Raw genomic sequence first — 13846 nt, forward strand, 5'->3', positions numbered from 1 at the left:
CTAGTATTACCAGCTTAAGGCGGCACAAAAAATCCAAGGGGCAGATTGTTTTGATGTTTTGTCTCTGTCCTTGGGAGTTAAGAGAAGAGGAATTAGATTGGGGTGGAGAAGCCTCACTGTGCCCAAACAGGTCTTCTAGGCTGTCGAGAGGGCAAGACAGGGCATCCCTGCCAATGGGGAGAACTCTGACCAGGGCCTTAGAGGTGGAGATGAAGGGGGAGGAGGAGTCCTGCTGGACTGGGCCTGAGATTTGGGTATAGGTCAGGTCAGATGGTGGAGGATAAGAATGACAGAGGTAGGGAGCAGGCTAAGAGAATTGGTATGGTCACCATGTGCAAGATGGGTGGGCACTGGAGGCTGTCAGGCCTTGTGCTGCCCAGGCCAACCTGAGCTGAGCAGCCACACCCACCCTGTGCCACTCACCTCTTATGGTTCCTGGCCTGGACGTCAGCAGCCCCAGGGCTGTGCTGTGGAGCCATTTCCCAGTTTGCAAGGGAACTGCGGGGCTCTGAAATTGGAAGTCGTCCCATGCCACACTGTATTTTTTCTTACCACACTCATTTATTCATTCAATGTCTATTGACCACACATTATGTGTCAGCCTCTGGGCAAGGCCCTGGGGATACAGAGAAGGAAACCACATTCCCTGGCCCAGCACTTTGGCTTGTGTGATGTGGAAAGGCATATATCCATCTAGAGCTGGAAGGCCAGGCTAGCGGGGGTGGTGTGCTAGATTAGCAGGCACTCTGGGTCCGACAGTTATCATCAGTTTGTGGCTTATTGGCTTTCCTGCCCCTCTCCATGTCCCAAGAGCCTGAGAGAAAAGGGTCAGAGGCCATGTCATGCTTTGCCCGTGATGACCTTAAGCTGTCGTTTAGCCTCAGCTAGAACTGTAATTCTCTAGATTCCATTGTTTCTGTATAGAATTGTGACATTTCAGTTTCCCTTTCTTCATTTAAAAAACACCTTTTTTTTTGTTTGTTTGTTTGTTTTTTTTTTTTTGAGACAAGGTCTTGCTCTGTCGGCCAGGCTGGAGTACAGTGGCCTGATCATAGCTCACTATAACCTCGAACTTCTGGCTCAAGCAGTTCGCCCGCCTCAGCCTCCAGAGTAGCTGGGACTACAGACATGTGCCACCACACCCAGACTTTTATATTTATTTTATAAAAATAAAAAAATATTTTTTATTTTGTAGAGACAGGGTCTTTATTGCCCAGGCTGGCCTCAAACTCCTGGCATCAAGCGATCCTCCCACCTGGGCCTCCCAAAGTGTTGAGATTACAGCATGAGCCACCACACCCAGACTAAAAGGCAGTTTGATTTTACAAATCAAAATAGCAGTAATCTATGGCGATTTACTTGTGAGATTGGTAGGAAACATCTTAAATGTAATCAAACAATAAATTACATCTTGATGAATTCATGTGTAGGTTTCTCTTCCTCAGAAGAAATCAGATGCTGTTCAGAGCACCAAGGCTAGAATTTTACCCTGGTTCTCATGCTACCCTGCACCCAGGTTGGATCCTGAGTACAGTTTTTGGCAGGTGGGCCTGCAGATAAGTTAGCAATGGGGGATACCCAGCTGCCTCTCTTCATACAGCTGAGGTTTTGGGGAGTCATTCTTATAACCCCTGGGTTGGGCCTAGTCCTGCAAATGAATTCACCAGCCCTAAAGCCCAAATTGCAGCCTCTGTCATTCTCTCTTGCCTTCCAGGAGTGGGAAGGGCAATAAGTTTCATCTTACTATTATTGCTATTTTGGTGGTTTTGTTGAGGTTGGTGTGTGTATGTTAGTAAGATAAAGCTCTCAGAAATTACATAGCATTTGTCAAGGATATAAGAGGGACTGTACCACTTCTGGCTGTATAAAAGGTGGTTCCATATCTTTAAATAGAGCCCCAGGTCCTTAGCCACCAGAAAGGTCTTCAAGGGAAGTGTGCACCCTCAGCAGCTGCTGCTCGTGGGCAGGATGGGCACACATGGAACAGGCTTTCCTCTGTGGACAGGTGAGAAGCAGGTGGTGAGACACAGAGCAGTGCTGGGCTCTGCTTCTGAAGCCTCCAACCTTTCCTTCCCTAGGAAGCCCCAGAGAGATTGGTAAGGGTGATTTCCCAGGAAGACACAGTGTGCTCTGACTTCTGTGACAGTGAGCAACAAGACCAACGGATGTCCAGATGCTGGCAATGAGTAGGCCTTCCCTACGCTGGGTGGCGTCCACACCCTCTGGCTTCCATTGCCTGGGTCTCCTGGAGGTGGTTTGCTGGATGAATACCGCATGCACAGAGGCTGGCCTTGGGTTTGAATATGGTGGCCAGTGGACAGCATGTGCTTCAGTTATGAGGCTGTCCAGGAGATGCTTTTTCCAAGGCAGAGCACATGCAGAGTCCAGTGCTGGAGAGGCTGGGTGCGCAGTTGACCCATTTTCAGTTCTGTTTTCCCTCTCATGTTCCTCTGTCCCCATCTAGGACATGCTCTGGAGTCAGAAGACAGTGAAAAGAGAAGCAGAAGCCCCGGTGGCAAGAGTTTGAAGGTGGGTCCCTTCCTGACATAGGCATTGGGCTGCTCATGTGTGTTCGCAGTTCTTTCCAGCTGCTGTTCTGACCTCTTTGTGCAATGTATTTATGTGGCTGTAGATGGATGGTCCAAGGTAGATTTAGGTTTTGGAATACTGTTTTTTTTTCTACTTCAGGGAGAAAATAACCCAGTTTAGGAAGGACATTTAAAAAGGGAAAATATTAGGTATGATGGCACACCTGCAGTCCCAGCTATTCGGGAGGCTGAGGCTGGAGGATCACGAGCTCAGCAGTTCCAGGCTGCAGTGAGCTATGATCATGCCACTGCACTCCAGCCTGGGTGACAGAATGAGACCCGTCTCTTAAAAAAATGTAATTTAATTTAAAACGGGAAAATATCCTTGGTGGTTCTTGGAACCAGCACCTACTAGGTTGACCCATATGAAATTTCTTTCTTGTTGATGAAAAATAGTCAAATATTGGCAATTTCTTACGGTGCAACCTATTATAGTTCCATTCCTCTGGGATGGTAGAGGGATCCCCAGAAACACGTTTTAAGAGCTTCTGATACTTTAACCATTTGTGTTCCTCTTCATCCTATGATATCCTTCACAGAATTTTTTTTTTTTTAACAGCAGGAAGGAATCACTGTAACCTGTGGATTGTACTGCAGTAGGAAACTATCCTAGCAAGGCTCCACTTTGCCCCAGCTTCAAGGTATATCATCTCAAAATGCAGGATACGTCAGATGAATTTTGAGCACCCTTTATTATAAAAGAAATTCCAGACAGTTCAGCCAGTACTGACTAAGGGCTGAGACCAGTTCCATGCTTTTCTGTCTCTGGAGGAATTTGCTTCCATCTGGATGCCTGAAACAGTATTTTACTTCACCTCCTGTGTCACCGGCGGCAGTCCTGGGAGCCTTGGGGAAGAGGTTTTTGGGAGAGCCAGCTCACAGCCTCTCCATAACCTTTTAGCCACCCCAGTGCTGGGCAGCCAGGGTGTGGGCTTTTGACTGAATGCAGTCACCCTCCTGCATTCATTACACCATTGTCAGTGTGTGTGTCTGGGGCTGCCTCTGGGTGTGTGTGGTTTTTTTTGTGTCTGCGTGTCAGTGTCGGGCTATGTGTGTCTGTTTCTGTCGGCCTGTCTAGGCGCGCTCAGTGCAACAAGGAACTGGGGGAGGTGGCAGTAAAGAGGGAGGGCATTTCAAAGCCCCGCTGTCCTCCTCAGGGACCTCAGGAGATGCGTGTGTGTGTGTGTGTATTTTTTTCCGTGCTGCTCATTGTGTGGGGCTGCATGCGAGTGTCTGACCAGGTGTGGTGTGAGCAGCCGCTGGGCTGGGTGAGCCCCATCTGCTATGAGCTCCCAGACTTGCCTTCTAGCCCTCTGCCGCCATCCATGGGGAGCCTCTCCCTTCGCAGCTCACTGTCTCCTCTCTAATTTATTAGCTGGAAAGGAGGAGAACGTGAAACGTTGCTTGAAGACAATGGCCGAGACAGCAGGTCCCACCCTGCACAGCCACCAGCATCTCTCCCCTCAGCCCTGTCTCCTCTTCTGCAGTTGGGATCTGCACATTTAAGCCCGAAGTAAGAATAAAACAAACCCCCAAACCACCCTATTAAAAAATGTGCCTGGCCTTGGACATGCAGAGGTAGCTATAAACTTGAAGGTGGGAGAGGTCAACAAAATGAAGGTTTGAGCCTTCTTCTACTCTGGGGCCCCCCACCTCTGAGTCCCAGCACTTCCCCCAGCTCCAAGCCAGGTTGAGGGGGGGCAAGGGGGCCCAAGGCAGCTGCAGGGGCTGTGTTAGTAAACACTTTCCTGGGTTCCCATTTTCTTTACACCCCCCACCCTTCTCTACTCCCTGATGCCCCGTTATACACTCCCACCCCCCAGCATCCCCTTTTCTGTGGCCTGCACAATGAGCTCATTGTCCCGGGTGTGATTTGAATAAGGGATCGGTGGGCCTGTTCCCAGCATTGTCCAAGGGGCTGGGAAAAACCCCAGCGCAGGCAGGAGGACCAGACCAGACAGAGACAGATGCCTAAATTAGCAACAAAGCTTTGTGCACGTCCCCTGGACAAGGGCTCGCCTTGTTTGCGTGGACTCGAGGGTGTGGAGCTGGCCGGCTGCTCGCATGTCTCCCCATGTTAATTAGTTTTGCATGCATGTCTGAGAAGGTGCCAGGGGAGATGTGTTTGCCTTTCCCCGGGAGGGGGCCCTGTTTGTGGCTGGCCAGTAGGCTGGGGTCTTGGAGCTGAGAGGGGCTGGGCCTACCTGGGGAGCCAGACTCTGAGCCTGGCTGGGGAATCACGGCTTTCCCATCCTGTAGTTCTATCTCTCTGCCCTCTGGGAGGCCTGGCTTTGCTCCTTGTGCCTTCTCCCTGCCACCCCTCCATGTCTGAAAGTTGGTCAGCTCTGACTACTGGGACTCACTGGCTTCCTCCCAGACCCAGGCCAGTGCCTGTCCATCTGGCAGTCTGTCTCTTGCGACACAGGGCCCCTCGGGACCGGGCAGCAGAAACAGCCAGTCTGCACTCTTCTCCGTCCCCGAGCCAGATGGCCAGTCTGCTGATCGCATTACGGCCTCCCCTGTCCCCAGACCCGTGCCGCCTGTGGTTGGACCAGGATCTTGTGTGGGATATGATGGAGAAGCTCCCTTTTAGGACCTCGTAGAGGCCTGGCCCTGAAAGGAAAGGGGTCTGGTAGACAGGGCGTAAGGCATGTCCTTGCTACTGGCTTCTATGTGACCTCAGGCAGGCCAAGTGACCCCGACTCCTGAATCTTAGTTTTCTTGTTGGCAAGAGGAGTGAGTTGAGCTTCAGGAATCTCTTGGCTCTCTTCTAGCTCAGAAAGCCTCTGATGGTGGTAACAGTGGTGATCATTTCAAAACTGTGTTGATTTAGCATTTGCTGATTTAGCACAATGACAGGAATGGGACTAATGAATTCTGGCTGGGGTGGAGGGGAGTGTTGTAGGAAGGATTTCATCCCTGTTGATATTCAGTGTGGGCTCCTGTTTTCAGAGTGTGGGGAGGACCAGGAGCAGGCAGAGCCTGTCTTCCCAGGTCTTCACAGAGGAGCCCTTCCCCATCCCTACCCTGCAGTGGTGAGAAGCAGGCCCTGGCCCAGCAGAAGGGAGCTTGGCAGTGGCAAAGGAGAAGCTGGGGGGAGAGCAGCTGCTGGCCAGGGCCCTGGGTGTGTCCTGGTTGCCCCTTGCAGGTCCTGGGACGGGGTTGGTGGGGGTGGGCAGGGGACAGGGCTGAGAAGGGTCAGGGTTCATCTGGGAATTTCAGAGTTCCCACCTCTCCACAGCCCTTCAGAATAACCCCAGGTGGTGGGTGGGGAGTGAGATGAAGCACCACCCTGCTGTTCAGTGCAGGGATCTCAGGTTCAGTGGCCAGGGTGTCTGGCTCCTTCTTTGCCAGCCTCCCCATCTCTGGCACCCTCCCACTCTCTCATCCGGTGTTGTGGGATGTATCCTGCACTGGGGCCAGGCAGCTGACCAGAGCCATCCACAAGGAGCCTCTGGAATTAACCTCAGGTAGCCACTTAGGCCAGGCAGGGGAGAGACCCTGGGCCTCCTTTCCAGCAGGGACCTTCCTTCCCATGCTGCTGTGCCAGCCAGTTCCCACACGCAGTGCACTTGTTCCTTCCATTTGGGCTGCCTTTCCCCTTTCTGCCTCTCTCTCTCTCTTTCTATTTCTGTTTCTGGGGGGCCTCTTTTTCTACCCCTTTCCCTGTCTCCCTGAGCTGCTCCTCACTCAAGCTGGATAACTGGTGGTGTGAAGTCCAAAGCTCGATGAAGAAAAGAGGATAGAAGTTAGCGCTTCATGGCAAGGATAGAGTGAGAGAGTTTGCCTATAGTATGGGTTGGGAGAAGAGGCAGGGCAGCAGGGCCTTGGGAGAGCTGCCCACCGCCCTCCCTGCCCCTCCCCATTCCTACCTCCCAGGGTTTAGCCGCCTCAGCTGTAGCTCTGAGCTCCTTAATCTGGTGATCCTTGTGGTGCTGGGGGGCGGGCCGGCAGAGGCTTTAGGAGGTGACAGGGGATCTTGGGAGTCGCACTCTGCTAACAGAGTGTCATGCAAAGCTGGAGAATCACATTCCGAGCGCAGCTCCTCCTTCTAAGGCAGTGGCCCGACAGGGCTGGACCCAGCACGGGCGGTGCCCAGTGGAGGGCTGAGGCACAGGCCCTGCACGCAGTCGGGCGTCACCTCCTCTTTGTCCCTCAGGAGGAAAGTTCCCAAGATTAGGGCTTTCTGGCCCTTTCTGCATGGCCAAGGTTTTATTGTTTGGTAGCTGCCCCCACCCTTACCCCAGCTCCCAAATCCTCTGGCTGCCAATCCCAGTTAGAAGAAGTCTCTGTAAGTCACAGGTATCATCCCCCTGGCCAGCCAGGAATATGCTGTTGGGCTAGTCGGGGGTGGGGATTTGTCTAGAACTAAGCAAGTATGCTGGGTGAAATGGCTCCCCTGCCTAGATGAGAAGGGGAGAGAACCCCTGAGATGAACCCCTGATTCTTTCAGCGATGGGCCCTGAGAGAAGCCAGGAGAGACAGGAAATTGAGGTGGGGGTGCGAATGCAAGCCCAAGGGGTTCTGAGGCATCCAGCTCAGCAGAACTGGGGCAGCCCAGGCCTTGGATCTTGGCTGGAGGGTAGGGACAGAGGAGAAGATGCTGTGGGCCGAGGCCCAGGGCTCTGCTTCTGCCATGACTCTGCAGCAGACCCTGGATGTCTCAGAGCCTCCAAACCCTCATTTGTAAAATGAGCATCATAATCCCTACCTCCATTGGAGCTGCTATGAGGACTCTTGGGCACATGGGAAACACTCAGTGGGGTAAATTTTTCTTCTCCTTTTCCCTTAGATATGGGGCAGAGATGAAGGAGTTAAGCTTCTCCAGGTCATTTAAAATAGCTGAGATTTGGGGAATGGGGACAGTGGTGATATTCAGAATATTTAACCACCTGTACAGGTTGGGCACCAACTAGTCAGAATGACACCTGGCCCAACCCATCACCCAGGGAGGAGGGCACAGCTGAGCAGAACTTGTCCCTGTATCTTTCTGCCCCATCATGAGTCCATTTATCAGCAAGCATACAGACATCCCTTGAGGGCAGCTCCTGAGCAGGTTGCAGGATGCGGGATCCTGAGATCTTTGCATTCAAGCAAGTCAAGGCTGCCTAGCATGGGGCACCCTGCCTGACCTGGAAGAGGACCGGAAGCAGAGGGCAGTGAGCTGAGGGCCTTCCCAGCTCCTGCCCCAAGCTGGCAGCAGACCTGCCACCAGGCTCTGGGGAAGAGCTGCTTCTGTGGGCTTTCACCGTCCTCACGTCCCCTAGAGTTGCCCCTCCTTCCTGTCCCTTCTTCTCAAGAGCACCGTGGGTCAGGATTAGAGGGTCTGTTTGTTCTCCGATCTAACTGCTCATGCCTGTTTCTTCATCAGCCAGGGGAAGTTCATGGTTTCTGTTATCTGACTGTGGAGTATGGGGGTGTGGTATTGGGGTAGTGTGGAGCCATATTCTATCATCGTGGAAAGATTCTGGCCTCAAGGCAGGCAGCGTCTTCCTCCAGCTCCAGGCTTTCTGAGGCCACACCTGGACACATGGTGCACTTAGCCAACACTGACTTCTTTTACCTGGCCTATCTCTTTGCCTTGTTGGGTGAAATTAATGCCTTTGAGGGCCTAGAGTGGTCTGGTTAAGTGACAAGGGCATAGGAAGGCACAGCCTTACCTAGCTGGAAGTCAGAGATTTGGACTCTAGCCCACTTTCCCACTGAGTGGTCTTGGGCAAGCCACCTCCTTGCCCAAGAAAAGTAGCATTGAGCCAGCTGTAGTGGCTCACACCTGTAATCCCAGTAACTGGGGAGGCTGAAGTAGGAGGCTCTCTTGAGGCCAAGAGTTTGAGAACAGCCTGAGTTTGAGAACAGTGAGACCCTATTCTTAAAAAATGAAAAAATTGGCCGGGCGCGGTGGCTCACGCTTGTAATCCCAGCACTTTGGGAGGCCGAGGCGGGCGGATCACGAGGTCAGGAGATCGAGACCATGGTGAAACCCCGTCTCTACTAAAAATACAAAAAATTAGCCAGGCATGGTGGCGGGCGCCTGTAGTCCCAGCTACACGGAGAGGCTGAGGCAGGAGAATGGCGTGAACCCGGGAGGCGGAGCTTGCAGTGAGCCGAGATTGTGCCACTGCACTCCAGCCTGGGCGACAGAGCGAGACTCCGTCTCAAAAAAAAAAAAAAAGAAAAAATTGGCCGAGTATGGTGGCGTGCACCCATAGTTCTGGCTACCTGGGAAGCTGAGGCAGGAGGATCACTTGAGCCCAGTAGTTCCAAGGCTGCAGTTATCATACCACTGCATTCTAGCCTGGATGACAGAGCAAGATCCTATTTCTTAAAAAAGAAAGAGAAAGAAAAAAGAAAAGGAACACTGAATAAGATGGTATCTGAGGTCCCTTTTAGCCCCTGCATTTTTTCATCTGGAAGTTCTTCCTGCCTTTTCTACTCTTCTTACCTGCCAGTAACCCCTGCTCCCGGCCCCCTGGCTCACAGGAAACATAGCTTTGTCCCGTTCAAGCTGGCCTGGAATCCAAGGAGGCACCATTACCTAGAGGCTACAAAAATGAAAACCCAGCTCACTGCTGGCAAGGGGCTTGGGGCTGGGCAGTGACCTGTCCTGGAGCAAGACTTGGGCAGAGAGCATGAGTCTCACCTAGGTGCGCTCCCAGCCTCTAATTTGGATGCCTTTTTCCTTTGTTCTACTTCTGTTTGCTCTGAATGGCGTTTGCCTTGGTGGCTCTGTTTGCTCAGGTGGCCCTCAAGGTGGGTTTGCAGTGCTCTCCTTGGGACTTGCCCCATTCTACTTCCTTAGGCCAGAACCTTTAGACTCAAAAGCTCCAATCCCTGAGAAGCAACCATAGGGGAAATACTACTTTTTGGTGCTGACCCCTCTCCACAGCACCCCAGCTAGGCGGCTCTTCCACTGGTACAGCTGATACATGGATGTGGGCTCAGCATGTTATATGACTGGCATGACCTCGGGCCAGCTCCTTAGCTTCTCTGATCCTCTATTTCCTTATTTCTAACATGAAGATAACCACACCTTTCTCATAAAGTTGCAGTGAGGCATAGAAATAACACAGATAAAGTACCTTGAAATGATGTTCTCTCTAACCTTCTAGTGCCAGCTGTACCCAGAGGCTTCAAAGGCCACAGACATAAACCCTTAACTTTCCTGACCTCTTGCCTTTGAGTTTCAGGACTGCCCTGCTAGGGAAGTGCTGAGACAACCTTGGAGGAGCTCCTCCCCCCAGCCCACCGCCCCTCCTTCCCCAGGGGGGCAGAAATACCTAGTTTCAGCCCTAATAATACCTGAATGAGATTTATAGGACACCTTCCTCCCCAGAGTGCAAAGCTTCTCACATATTATTTCTCTTATCTTTAGATTGTCCTGTGAAGTGAAGTATGATCGGACAGCCTCTTTTCAGCTTTTATGAAAATGGAGACAGGAATTGTGACTCTTACAAAGGTCACAGGATTGGAATACAGAGCCAAGCCACCCCAGGACATGCAAGAGCCTCAGAAGGGAAAAAGCCCAGCAGGAAGGGAGAACAAGTAGCCTCTGTCCTGAGGTTGTAACAGCCAGGGACCAGGATGGAGGAGGAGGACCCCGTAATCTGCCCATCTGGGACTTGGCAGGGGACCTGGGAAAATGTACCCCAACCCATCCCTCAAGGGCCTTTGCCTTTGGCCCATTGGCCTAGCATCTCCTTCTTCACCATGTCTGTTCTTGTCACACCTAGTCAGGTCTGTTTGGGTCTGAGGTGCATGGAACATTCTGGGTAGGCCTCCAGCAAACGGAAGCTCTTCACCGTGTTTCCAGTCTAGGACCAAGGGCAGCACACTGGCAAAGTTGCCGAAGCAAGGGACTCCAGCCTTTTAGGAGTTAATGACTCCCTCTCCCCAGCTGTCCTCTCCTTGGTGCTCCTCTTCCTCCCTCCTCCTGCTCACAGCAGGCAGGGCCTAGACCCGGGAGCCATGCTGCTGTGCTGTTGCCAGGGGAGCACGGAGGCAGATCTGAGCTATGCAGGGAAAAGGCCCGGCCTGTCAAAGTGTCTGAGATGAACCGCCGCCGTCCCTGTGCAGCTGGGCTCAGACGTGTCTCAGCTCTTGTTCTGTGCCTGAGAATGGCGAAACCCAGTGAGGTTCAAGGGCAAACTCGCTATTCATTAGTCAGGGGTTCTTGACGTCCCGTCTCTCCCAGGGATGAGTTCCCCCCCTTCCTCTTTCTCCCCCTCCTATGACACATTCCTGGGTGCCTTTGGTGAGGACTGCACACCCTCCTCCTGCCTAGTCCCCTCTCCAAAGGCCCCTGAATAAACTCCCCCCAAGGAGACCAGGCAGGGCAGAGACAATGGCTGCAGGAAATCATTCAGGCAGGACATGCTGGCTTGCCCTTCACCCAGTCCCCCTGTGGGCCCCACTGTCTTCTGATTCAGGGCACCCTTGGGCCCCCAGCCTATACAGGCCCAGACAGGAAGAAACCACTGGGAACCACCCTAAGGACAACATGCTAGTCCAGTGCCGTTCTTCGCTGGCTCTGTGGGTGCCTTTGTGGCCTGTATCGACTGGCTGGCTAATTTTGTGGTTTCTGTACCATCACATGCCTATTTTAAGACACTCTCAAGCACTGTCAGGGAGTGTAAATTGTACAATATTTTCTGAAATGTGGCAATATCAAAATGTAAAAGGCACATATACTTGGTCACAAACAAATGGCACTATTTACTCTGTGGGCATATTTGTAAAAGTTCCCAAAGAATTATATACAAGGATGTTCATCAGAGCATTTCTTTGAAGAGTGTAAAGAAATGGACATGAACCCATGGTCTGTTCATACTGTGGAATACCTATGCAGCTGTAAAAATCAGTGTGGTAGATCTCCGTATATGAGTTGATGTGGAAGGTTGGCCAGTTCACATGATAAGGTGAATAGAATAAGTTACAGAACAGGCTGTGGAGTATGATCTTATTTGTAGATGTTTAAAAGTGAGTCATAAGTATGCTTATATACGGATCGTTTCTGGAAGTATGTACTGGAAGGCTACCTCTGGGGAGTGGTGATGGGGGAATGCATTCTTCTATACTGTTATGTTTTCTTTTTGTGCTCCTAAGATACTTTTATTGAAAGATGTAAAGGGGTTCAATGTAATAGGCTTAACTTCTATCAACTAAGTTGGCATGGGTGCTTTAAGAGGGTGGTAGTGATGTTGCTGGAGAAAGTATCCCACAATCACTGGTGGCTTCAGCCATGGGCCATTTTGGGGCCTAATAATCACATACATCATGGTTGCTAGTGTTAATCGAAAACCTACTAAGTGCCAGGCTTACTGTCTCTGGTTCTTGCTTACGTGAGTGTCATTATTCCAGTTTCACCAAATCGAAAGAGGTTAATTGGTTTGTTGGAGCTCCTCTGCAGGTGAGGGGCAGAGGCAGGAGCTTGGCTAGGAACAGGGGAGGTGGGTGGAGAATGGTGGATAGGTCTTGGCGCCCAGTTTCCTTCTGGGCAGACATTGCCCCTCTGCCCTGAGGACCTGCTTGTTTGGGGGAGGAGGTCTTTAGAGGCACCGGGGTCATGCCGGGTGTTGGACATGGTGAACTGGGAAGTGCCCCCATCTGGCCAAGCCCAGAAGTATCACCGTGCTGGGGGGTGGGGAACAGGGCTGTGAATGGGCCTATTTGCATAAGCAGCATGTGTCTGGAGAGAAAGACATCACAGAGCAGAAGAGGTGCAGGTGCCCAGGAGTGCAATTGCCACCCCTACTTCATCCCTGAAAGAGTAAATGGCCTGGAAAGTGTCTCTGAGAGGTAATGCTGCACACCACCCTCCCTGGGGGCACTGGGTCAGGCTACACCTGCCTTAGGTTGGGGGCTGCAGAGCTCTCAGTAGGGCCTCAGTAGCCTGGGAGGGAGCAGGGGCAGGGGGCAGGGAAAGAGGCCTAATGGGGCTGTCTAGAGGGGCCTGGGAAACCTGGTCCCTGAGGCCTGGGCACAGCTACAATCACTTCAGATTGGCTGTGGGGCCAGTGGACTGGGAAGAAAAAAAGCAGTAAGAGTGACCAAGTGCAGAAGGCTGTCAGGTCCCAGGTCACATGCCTTAGTGCAGTGACTCCTCATCATTTTATGGGGTGTGGGTGTCATTGGTACACCCATTTTACAGATGAGGACACTGAGGCCCAGAAAAGTTACATGTCCTAAGTCACACAGCTTGTAAGTGCCAGAACTGAGATCAAAACCAAGTCTCTTTGACTTTAAAGTCTATAGTCTGACCCCAAAGAGATCCTGTTTGGTTTGGCCACTTATAGGAGGTCCCTAAAGCTGCAGACTCCCCTTGCCAGCGCCCACATGTAGAGACATTAACCCTTCCCCTGCAGGGTCACCTCAAATAGTCTTTTAGCTGGGCTTCTCCCGCAGTTCCACCTAATGCCATCCCCTGGGTTTTGCCCAAACCTGAACTGGGCAGTGGGGTGAGAGGAGGGGTTTACAGGGTTACAGAGCCTCATACAGATGGGAGCCCATGGCTGCTGGTCATCTGCATTCCTGCAGGATTGGCTGTTCCTTGGGGTCCTTGGCAGGAAAATGAGGATTGCTCCCGAGGCCTGCTCCAGTGCTTCCCAGAGGCTGGCCTGGTGTGGGGCTCTGGGAAGGCTGAGGCTGGAGAAGCAGAAGTAGGAGAGCAGAGATGGCACTCAGGTAGCTTGAATCACCAGGACCCTTCCAAGCCCCACAGGTTCTCCTGAGGGAGTACTAGGGCAAGCTCTGGTAGAGGTCTCTTCCTATGCTGTGAACCCCCTGCCTTTCTTGCAGCCTACAACGAATAAATTTTCTTTGCAAAGGCTTCCATGTCTCTGGTCAGTTTTTCTAGGAGGACATGAATGAGGAAAGTAGCACTCTACCACCAGCAAAAACAACTGCTTGTGTCTTGAGGTGTGGTGGGGACACTGGTATGGGTGCAAAGGATGGAGCAAGAAGTCTTATAAGGCTTGGAAAGTCTGTCTTCTTGACCTGAGCTAGGGTCATTTGGGCAAGAAGTGAAGGTCATGGCCAGTGCAAGGCCTACCTTGCCTTGAGGGTGCCCTGCCCTCAGGAGAGGGGTCCTGGAGGTTCTGGATTGGGAGCTAGCCCCCACGCTCCTCCTCAACCTCCATCGGTGTCTTCTCATGTAATTCTCACAATGACCCCATAAGACTGAATTCTATCTTCTAGACTAGGAAACAGAGGCCCAGAGAGACTAAGAAATAGGCAAAGCCACACAGCTGGGAAGCAGTGGA

The 13846-nt window shown here is 52.0% G+C and overlaps 1 long non-coding RNA gene across 1 annotated transcript; it reads left to right on the top strand.

The window, feature by feature from the left end:
* Window positions 1-1237: 1237 nt before the first annotated feature.
* On the top strand, window positions 1238-13413 carry LOC100590193. Its single transcript, XR_121999.3, has 4 exons — window positions 1238-2529; window positions 3148-3229; window positions 3964-4101; window positions 9961-13413. It is a non-coding gene; the product is annotated as an uncharacterized LOC100590193 (long non-coding RNA).
* The last annotated feature ends 433 nt before the right edge of the window (window positions 13414-13846 follow it).

This window comes from Nomascus leucogenys, chromosome 6 (genome assembly GCF_006542625.1).
Source record: "Nomascus leucogenys isolate Asia chromosome 6, Asia_NLE_v1, whole genome shotgun sequence".
NCBI classification, from domain to species: domain Eukaryota; kingdom Metazoa; phylum Chordata; class Mammalia; order Primates; family Hylobatidae; genus Nomascus; species Nomascus leucogenys.